This window comes from Myripristis murdjan, chromosome 4, assembly GCF_902150065.1.
Source record: "Myripristis murdjan chromosome 4, fMyrMur1.1, whole genome shotgun sequence".
NCBI lineage: Eukaryota > Metazoa > Chordata > Actinopteri > Holocentriformes > Holocentridae > Myripristis > Myripristis murdjan.
The window spans coordinates 23,220,856-23,231,798 of NC_043983.1; the positions used below are offsets into that span (position 1 = coordinate 23,220,856).

Below are 10,943 nucleotides of genomic sequence, written 5' to 3' on the forward strand. Positions count from 1 at the left end.
CGAACGAGAAACGTTCTCTGAGGGCTCCAATAATCCAGCTGATATGAGGAAATTCCTCAATGCTTTGTAAACGTTTGTCGGTTGCTATGGTGAGGAATCCATGACGACCACCCCTAACTCTACCCATTCCTCCCCTCTCTCACCCCCCCAACCCCCTTTTTAAAAGCTCATACACAGGAACTTTCGAGTGTGGCTGCAAAGAGAAGAGGGGGAGGAGGATTAGAGAAAGGGAGATATGGCAGAGGTTGGCAGAGGTGGTGGGGGAGTGGGGGGAGGGGGGTTCAATTGATGAGGTCTTTCATTTCAGGAGCAGTAGGCAAAGTCTACAGGCTGATAGGGGAATGGTGCTTCCCCAAGATCAGGGGTTTTCAACTGGACGTGAGCCAGGGACCACCATCCTGACTAAAATCAACCTGGGGACCACTGCTATGGGTCCAAGTTTAAGTTTACCTCTTAGACAATTACTCACTTTTGCCTTTATGTTTTCACTGAAACTTGCCAAAATACTTTCTCATCAATAGAATCAATGTATCTATTCAATTAATTTAACTATTTTACATGCTAGTTAGTAAGCTAATATTTTCGGGCAGAATGAATGGGACATTGACTTCTAATTTTTTTATATTTGAGTGAATCTGATTATTAAGAATCAATTCACATTCAACAATGAATATTTAATAAATGATAACGTGTAAAAAAAAAAAAAAAAAATCACTTTCAGTATTCAAACTCAATTACTGAATGCATGTTCAGGGACCACCAACAAGAACTTTACAGACCACCGGAGGGGCACAGACCACTGGTTGAAAACCCCTGCCCAGGATCATTACAACTGAGGACCACAATTTACAGTTTGAGTCGTTAGATCTGATCAACAGGTGCAGCCAGGTTAGAGTCTTGGTTTTCTTAAGACTAAGCAATACTTTCTGACTGAGACAGAAATTTTGCTTTAAAAAAACATCTTTCTGAAAGACCAAAGTGTGTCTGGCACTCAGCAGCAATTATTAATTTTGACATCAGCATCTTGGTCCTCTAATCTTCACTCTTTGCAGTAGGTATGATAACCCCGGGCCTAATGACAACAGTTGGTCTGCAAATACAGAAGACAACTGGCTGCAAACAAAAGATTACACTATAGATGTGTGAGGTACCTTAACAAACCAATACTATCAGACATATTGTGAAATTGACCTTCATGGAAGAAAAAAAAAAACAAAAGTGTTGGGTGTGCCGCCACTGACATTTTCCAAGCATAGAAACTTTGCCACAGGCAAAAAACAGTGCTCTGTCTACATGACTAATAGACTGAGAGGAGGATTCCTATGTTGAAATTCTGACATGTGTCAATCGCTGTCTCATCATCCTTCACACATATGTAAAAGTCTTGCCATTTAAAGTCACTCCTTCTATTCCACTACAATTTTGGTTCCTTTTATGTAATATAAATTTCAAATCACTACTATCAAAATGGCACTGGCTTAAGGTGAACTTTAAAAGACACTCCAACGCTTAAAGATTTTTCTAAAGGAAGGAATTCGTCCACAGGGTGTCAGCTGAGTTATAAATACACATGGAACAATTCCATCAGTTATCTTTGGACATCCTTGCATTTGCCATTTCCGCCAAAGAAAAGACTCGAGCCGGAGGGTTTCTGTGCACCATTAAGGAATGAGTGGCACGGTGAGATGGCTGGAGGTCAAAAAATTCAGCACTGACCAGCACGTTTTCATCCATAAAAGCTCAATTAAAGTGCCAGCTTTAATAGGTGTGGTGAAGTGCGCCAAATCGTCAGACTGAAGGAGAGAGAGGGTGTGCAAGCAGAGGAGTCTTTCTCCTCAGCCTTCAGGAAGGTTAAAAGCCACACAAATTCCCCACCAGCAGCTATGAACAGCACAAAGGCAGAGCACAGCAGGAGACACAGCAGACCACTGTGGAAAACCCTACTGTGAATGGGCTGCTCTTTAGAGGCAAGCGTTTCCCCCTCCAAACCAGAGACAACTTCACACACATGTCCCGACAAAATAAGTGAGCCCATTTTCACACATGCAAATCTCATATGAGCAATGAGGAAAATCACAAGACATGACTATTCTACTCAAAAGTTACTTTTAAAAGCTGTAAGGAAATGTAGGAAAAAAATGTAAAAACTCCACATTTCTAAAACTCTGTAAGCTGCCAGTAAAACTATAGTCTAATATTGACAATGCAGACAAGATCTGAACATCTGTCACTGACAAATCTAACTTAAACAGAGCTCAATCAGAGAAAAACACATACAGATGTTCAATTAAAAGCAGGAGCCCACAGTCTTGGCTCATGTTTGCACTGGCCCACATTGTTTGCAGAGCAACAACGGTTGCTAGTGGCAACACCGTCCACTCCCGTTTCCAGGAGCCTGTTGCTATGCAACCAACAGAATACTTCCCAAACCAAACAATGCCATCCCCCACCTGATCTGTCTATCTCACACTAAGCAGAAACTTACAACAATAAATATGTAAGCTATTAATTTCAGGCACCGGGGGGACATAGAGACAGAGTTATTCCTGTGTTGCAGAGAAGAAAGATTACATAAAAATGTTAAGACCTTATACTGGCTTAGATTGTACTGAAGAGGATAAAATGTAGTGATCTGTTGTAGTATCTACTAGTTGGTCAAAGCAAGGAAGAATGTTAAAGTCATCAGGAAGGAAAACCTGCCTTACACCTATGACACCCAAAAACAACAATAGCTTTCAAAACCAAGTCAAAACACTTTCCAAACTTCCTCACCTAAGCAGACTAAATAGTGAAACACTTTGAACAGAGTAACGTCAGAGTGCGTACTGTTTTTTACAACTCAGTTGAAGCTGAAAACCAGCAATAAAAGAGCAGCAGACACTTGATGCTGTTGATATAATGTCTATGGGGGATTTGTTTAGTGCTTTTTTATTACCAACTATACCTGTTTGTTTAGGTTCTCTTTTAAATTCAACCTGCCAAGACCCTTAGGCCATTAAGATTTATTCCATAGTCATACCATTGATATGTACTCAGGAAAAGCAAAAATTTTCTGATGGGACTTTGTTGCTCATTTTTTAACCTAAGGTCAATTCATCAGATCGATTTTATAGGGAAACAGATTATGCAGCACTTCAGCAGTTTAAAGAAACTTAGATTGACTTTCTTTTCATTAAAAAAAACAACAACTATAAGATCACTCAGGCACACGCGCTCAGACAAAGAGCGAATTAAGATATGATAAGAGATTTCCACAACAGAGGCTGTTCTTCAAGCCTGTCTCATTAATTCGTGGCTAATCCAATCAAAGCAGCTCTTGGGGTCTGCAGATGGCAGGGTTTGAGGAAGAAAAGAGAGAGAGACAAGTGAGAGAGAGAGAGAGAGAGAGAGAGAGAGAGAGAGAGAGAGAGAGAGAGAAGAGGGGAAAGAAATAGGACGCACCAACCCCAGCTTCTGATCCAAGCTTCCTCCCCTCTCTCTCGCTCACCTCCCCACCTCTGGTCATCAGCACAACCTGTCCACTCCGTCACCATGAGTGCTGCAGGCCTGACAGCCACAGAGAGAATGATCAAACCGTTACCATGGATACGGTGTGCTCGCCCATGCACTACACTACCACCTACCTCCCCCAACCCCCCTCTTAAGTCTAACCCTTTCCAGATCACCCCCCTCCTAACCCCTCCATCCCCCATCCTCACCATTTAACATCAAAACGAAGAATGGGGATTTGAAGCAGCAGCAAAGCTACACAGTTATAAGTTAAACTGGAAACACAACAAAGACACGCAGGGGGGAGGGAGGTAATGACAGTCACAACTGGGAAGGTAATCAGACTAATCTCGTACACGTGGGCGTCTCTCTCTTCAACGAGCGTTTATCTCATGTTTCTGATGACACAGTGGAGTAAACTTCACTCTTTGTTGTCACGCCACCTGGTTGCTAATGGAGATAATGGAGAGAAACTGTTTTTGAAATGCCATGGAACAGTTTTCATTTGGCTGTTGTAGTCTTTTTACTACAACATAATTCATGTTTTGGAGAATCACAGCCCCTGACTGATTGCATCACCACAAGAAGTAACTTTTTTTTGGTGCTTGGACTCACTGCATGGTTTCTAGATACTTAGCCACACATGGGAAAAACAAATAAAATCCCATTGTAAACATAATCTACATCTAGATGCAAAGTACAGATTGTGGACAACCCTCCCTAAAGCTACCATCCAATGTATTCTCCACATTATGTTCACCCATTCGAAAATCTCTGAAAAATCTCCCTTTCTAAGCTATAAATCAGTCAACTTCCCCTTTCATAATGCTGGAAAAACATGTTTAAAAAGCATGATCATAGAGGGTTAACATTTAATCAACACAATCCACCATGAACAAGAACACAGGGCAGCTAAGGACCCTGTGGCTTTTGCTAAGCCTAGACTCAGATCCTTCTTTCATACACTGAACTAATATTCTCAGTGATGCTAACAAAGCTCCTACTATTAGCTGTTTTAAATCTTTTTCCAGCCACTGTCTTTACCAGGTGTAGTCAGCCTAAGGACTTTCAATGGATTGTTTTCTACGGACCAGAGATTCTGCAAAGATGCCCCAAGAAGCTGGCAGAGTGCCCCTACAATCTTGACCCATGAACCAAAGATAAACGCTATGTCTCACAAGTGGAATTCTCTATTTTCTTGGCAAGCACTCCACACAGATATGACAGTGCAATTCATCATATGCTTCCACAAACACTATTTGAAACAAACCAATGAGTCACCAGCTAATGCTTTAAGATTTCAACACAGATCCTAGTGTTTTTTGTTTGTTTGTTTTGCAATGAATACTGCATCAGGCTGAATTCTTGCATCAAACTCAGAGGAACATGTTTTATCACTGCAATGCAATATCCTGACAATAATGTCTGTTCATGACTAAGCTGCAGCCAAATTCAATCCTAGTGGTTTACCAGCTGCTGCAGGCAGCCACAGAGGGAGTGGACTAGGTAATCTTCAGTGCAACCAGCAGCCAGATCCAGTGCCTGGACATGCTGTTGATATTAAAAAATGATTACTCATTTAAGCAGCATACAGACTCCTTGAAGAGTAAACCGTGTATACCATTTTCAGAATATCAACTATCAAATCATTTAAGGGCCACACAAGTGTCCCCTAACTGCAATGTGCATGGCACCATTTCATTGAATATATAGCCTACTGTATGAGGTTGTGGCATAACATAGTAATTTAAATGTATACCTTTCAGAAAAATGACTGTTAAACTCTAATATTGCACAAGCTTATTTAGTTTTCCTATTCATCATTTATTTAACATTTTCCATTTAATTTTTCTGACTAAAAAGGTGAGTCCTTGAATTTCTAAGTTTTCCCTGATAATGTATGAGCCCAACTAACTCTAGTACATGACTTTGTAAACAGCAACTGTTTGCCATTTGTCCTCTTTCCCTGGCCATGTAGGCAATGTGGAGCCATGGCTGACAGACAATACCAAGCCAGGACAGTCTCCAATTACACAACACTGCTGTTGTTGATTCTTAAACAGAAATAATCAACATACAATGCTGGTTTTCACATCTGTCTTCTGTGGAGACATAATGCTTGCCTACGATCTCTTGTAAAGCCAACAGGTGTCTGTGTGTGTGTGTGAGAGAGAGAGACAAAGATGGGATGTGAAAGCCACTTAACTAGGACCTCCAGCTGCGGCAGGCTTGTTTCCTTCAGCCTGTAGAATTCCACTGCCATTTTTATTTATCAAATTTTGAAAAAACACAGATAAAGACATCCCTTTGGGGATGCTGAACTTAAGTACAAGAGTATTGAGGAAGAGTCTGAACACAAATATACTTCACTTGCACACTTTTATTAGTCTCTGGGAGAACAGCGCTTCGATCCTGGATTGATACCAGATCTTTCTGAAGTACTTTTGTCAGGTACCTGATGAAGATCCCAATCTGGGGTCGAAACATTCTTTCAGAGCCTAATAAAATCGTGTATGTGGAGCATATTGGTGTGCAGACTCTTCCTAATTACTTATCAAGTCTTCTCATTAAAAGGCTTCTGGAGAGAAGACCAAGTGACCCAGCAAATCAAGAAGAACACAAAAATACTGCCTGAGTCTACTCATTAACAAATCTGTCCAAATCTCACTATCGTACAGACCTGGTCTTGGTTGCTCTAATTATTTTGCAACACATTTACACTGGCAGAAGTTTTTAAGCCAAATAAACATCTCTTAACAAACTAGCCCGAAACTATACAAAAGAAAGGAAAAATGCAGAGCGCATGGGGGCTGCTGCTATCCAGCCTGAAAGGTTCAGAGAGGGAGGGGAGGGGGCAGCCATTGTAATGCAAATGTCACAGCGTTGTCTGCTGTTTGTGGCAGGAAATTTAATTAGCAGTTGTGTAGCTACGATACAAACCAGGTGGAATGTTAAGAATGCTCCTGATGACACACACACACGCACGCGCACACACACACGCAGACAGAAAAACATTTCATTTCACAACAAGTTTTAACTTGCTGCCACTGTGTCTAAGGGCTAATCAATGGTAACATTTTTTTGTATATGACAAGGTTGTTTCCTAGTATCCTAGCAGCGTAAGCCTACAATGATTTCCCAAACCTTTCTACCTGGGAAGACTTACTATGAGAAGACAAAACAGAGACAAGAGGACCCTTCATAATTTTCCTTTCATAAGATATTCATGGAACTGAAATACAGCACATCACTTATGATGTGTATTGTAAAGATTATGAAACAGAGACATTCATGTGTAGAAATGCCTTGATTAATATCCACTTAACAAGCCCCACAAGGCATTCTCCTCTCAGCTCTTCTGCTTTGCTTTGTGATTTCTTGACATGCCATTGACTGCAGTGATGGGATAACCCATTAGTATGGCATTAACATCAGATAATGAAATGTACAGTAGCACAGTGGTTAAATGCAATTTTATGCGAATATGATCAAATGTAAACAACAACAACACAAGTGACAGCTGTGAATAGGCCTATGTCTATATTTGTGGCTGACTACTGGACTGAAAACCTCTCCTCAGGGCAGGAGTGACACTCATCAAGATGAGCTAAATACAGTATGAGCAAAGACACAAACACACACATGTGTGTGCAAAAGCAAACCCATGCGTGCATACACACACACATATACACACACATATACACACACACACACACACACACACACAGAGTACATGTGACTAAAAGCTGTGTCAGGTCACCCGCTGCCCAAGAGACCACTGCAGCTGTCCTTTTGATAGCTGAACTGTACTACACACAAGTCCATTAAACACTCAAAATGGCAAACGGGTAACTGTGAACACTAAACACAATCATATGAGCAACTCCAGAGAAGGTGCTGTTCAAAAAGGGGCAAGAGGAGGGAGGCCAGGCCTAAATATGAAGCATAACTGTCAGCGGAATCACAGGCTATCCCTGAAGTGGACCAACGCATGGCCACAATTGCAAGCTGCTGGCGGTGTCAATAATGGCACGCTTGGTTCACTGCACTCAGCAATACACAAGTTTAATGTGGTTGAGCTATGTGAGCATGCGTGCGCTTGTGCGTGTGTGTTCTGCTTTGTGTAAATACGGACACACGCAGATGACAAGTAATCTCAAAGTGAGCTTCTGCAAGAAAATGGTTTCCCTGCAGTTTTAAACCAAGTGACATCATTTTCATCACTCACTTGGGCTACTCTGCACACCAGTAAGAGATAATTACATAAAAGTGTAGCAATAAAAATAGGTTCAACTCGCTATCACCAGCTGCTTTCCATGATGTTCCATTCTCCTTTCTGCACACCTTTTCCTTCTGACCTGCCTCTGCAAGCCAAAACTATGCACTCCTGCCACAAAGAGGGAGATGAAAATAACCTGATTAAAAACACTGACTTTTAAAAGAATAACATTTCGCCCCCTGGCCCACCCCATCTCCTTTCTTTCCATGACTTTGGGTGTATTTGTATATCAAGTTGCCATGTAAACATAACAGTGTCACGCTCAAATTGGGGGAGTGGGGGTTGAGGGGGGCCAGAGTTTTAGCCAGTAATTTCTTTATTTTCTTTGTAGCTGTGGAGTGTGTGACAAATCAAAGTTAAGATTCTTTCTCTGACACTTTATTCAAAACAAGCTGAATGTTATGTTAAATGCACATTCAACTCTCGCTCAAAACAGGCTGCTCATACCAAAAGCAAGGGAATACGATCCAGTTTGAATATTAACAAATCTTTGAGGGAAACTTCAAGAATTCTCCTTTTACTGCATTTTGCAGACCAGAGAGTGATCAACCCACAGCCATTATTTCTGATAAATGTATGTATAATCAAATCTGCCATCCTGAACACCAACGCAAGGAAGCCAAAAAATCCAACCGCCTTTCACCTAAAACGAAACAAACAGGTTTTGAGGTGTATCTGTGTATTGGTGTATTTGAGGTGTAATAATGAATCATTTTAACAAGAATCCTACAGCCTACTTGCTTTACACTTTAAACACGACACTCCATTTGTAAAAAAAAAAAAAAAGAAAAAAAAAAAAAAGAAAGAAAGAAAAGAGATATGGTGTTAGAGAGTAAGAGTATTAGAGATTACATTTTCATGCTGCAAAGATTCTTACTGATGCTTCAAAAGCAAACAATCTTACAAATGACCGAGCGCCTGACAGCTGTCTCCAAAGAGAGTTCATTAGATTAAGTATCTCAGGGGACAAAAGAAACCGAACCCCAAATGGAGAGAAAAAAACATGCACAGGATTAGGAACCTGCTAGAGTTACACTGTAAAACTGAGGAAAAGTAGCAATCTAAAAACATGTGGGGGGGGGGGGGAATTCTGTTGTTGTTGTTTGTTTGTTTTGTTTTGTTTTTTTCAGTTATTTCCATTGGCTTGTATTGGTATGGGCCCTCAACTCTACAAAGAAATCAAACAACACAGCAACCCGAACGAGAATCACTACTGGAGTAATGTGACGTTACAACTGAGGACAACTGTAGTGGGTCTGTTCAAATGTAGGATTAATCAAAGAGCACGGTTCCACATGATGAAATAAGAGAGATGACAGGGACTCAGAGATCATTGATTCATTATGCAAGCCTTCAAGAGTACAGTTTTATCAGCAGTGATAACACATAGAAAACAGCACTCACAGCTCCCTCATCTCTAGCCAAAGACAGTAAAAACAGGGCAGAATAGAATTAGGAACCATCATAGCACCACCTAGCTGTAACCTATCCGATTATTCCATTTGTGAAAAATACTATAAGAGCGTCGCAACTTCACTTCAAGTAACGTTACATTGTTCCATCCAAGCCGTACATCTCAAAAAGCTGCTTGCTTCACACAGATTACTGAATTTAGATCGCCGTCCATGCGTATGGAATACAGACCAAAAATCGAGCACCGGTTCACAACAACTCCTCTGATCGTGCTGTCGGTCCGTGAACTAATAAACGTGCTGTAACGTCACCGGTTGAACCTCAACACATGTCCGTACGTAACTGATCGGTACTTTCAAAAAAAATATTTTACGATGCCGTATGTAGCAAACAGTCGACAAGAAGTAAGTTTGTTAGAGTGTGGGATGAAAAACGCACAAGGGGAAGCTGACAAGCGTCTGCTAAAATTAAAGTGAACCCACTGATCACTTCACACTTCGTTCCAGCGCATAGTCTGAGCCCCTGGACTAACGTTAGCTAACGTTAGCTAGGCTGCCACCTGCTCTGAATTAAAATGAGCGAAGGACACTCAGCTGAAGTTTGAACGTTTCCTACCGAAGCAGAAAGAGCTCTAGTTACTACTGACAGTGCAACCACAACGACTGAATCTGTGAATGAAGTTGCACTTATCACTAATAATTCCCTAGTTTAGCGTTAGCTAGCCACCTGTGGCTTGACGAGCGACCTATCCATCGAACCGGGATGGAACCGCAGTTCAACGTATGACAAGGGATGCTGAATCATTTTCGAGATGGAACAACATTCATTATTATTTATAACGTTACACTACAGCCATAACAGATAGCAGACCTTAAATTTTGCGACGACTGACCACACTTTTGCCCAGCTGACATCAGTTGCAAACAGTTGTTGCCAACATTAGGTGAACGTTAGTTAAATGTAGAGTGGAAAGCCGTTTACAACTTGGGGCGGATGCTACAAAAGGGAAAGTTATGTTTGTGGAAGGCAATAGAGACTGGCAGCAATGCATTCGAGCCCATCGTATATTGCTCCAAATGTAAGATTAATTCAGTGTCTCAATTCTGTAAAGATAATAGTCACCTTTGCCTTGAGAAAAGTTCTGCCCTGGCTGTGCTCTCTTTCCCCTCTCTCACTCGCTCGTTGACTTCCAGTTGCTGCTGCTGCTGTTGCTGAGTGTTGCGCCCGTTGGTAAGTAACTGTCTCCACGGCTACAGTCACTATGGCGCGACGGGGTCTCGAGGCAACTGTTGCTATCCTCTGCCGCCTACGTCAGCTCCTCACCACGCGGGGGAGGGAGCACAGGCACCAAGCCCCGCCCAGGTCGAATTCAACTGTAGGTGTGACTTAAACCACTAGGAGGCCACCTTAAACAGGCATGCACTTCAAAGTAAATTACATTAATAACAATAATAAAATAATACTTTATTAACATAGCAGCGTTTATACAGGGAGTCTAGCGCACAGTGCTTTAGAATAATGTGAAAAAAACATCAGAATAAAATAAAAAACAGGCAAGTTACAACAAATGTAAAAACCAGGCAATCAACTGAAAAAAATAGCATTGTTATCGTCTTTTCATTTGCTGATTTTGATCTACTAGCCTTCTTAAGATATATTAGGAAACATCCCTTAAATTTAACACCTTAAAATATTCTTAACTGGACCCTGTTGGATTGGATGGATTATTCAGAATACTAGAATGCTATAAAATGCACATAAA

The 10,943-nt window shown here is 41.2% G+C and overlaps 1 protein-coding gene across 3 annotated transcripts in view; it reads right to left on the reverse strand.

Moving 5' to 3' along the window:
* The window catches only part of rfx2 (regulatory factor X, 2 (influences HLA class II expression)), a 29,172-nt gene extending 18,713 nt beyond the window's left edge, over positions 1 to 10,459 (reverse strand). For 2 of the 3 annotated variants that reach the window (XM_030049084.1, XM_030049082.1), the window contains exon 1: positions 10,304 to 10,459. The gene's annotated coding sequence lies outside the window, so the exon portion shown is untranslated. Of the gene's footprint in view, positions 1 to 3,441; positions 3,485 to 10,303 lie in introns of those variants that run through there. The other variant, XM_030049083.1, reaches the window with a different exon arrangement.
* Positions 10,460 to 10,943: the final 484 nt, after the last annotated feature.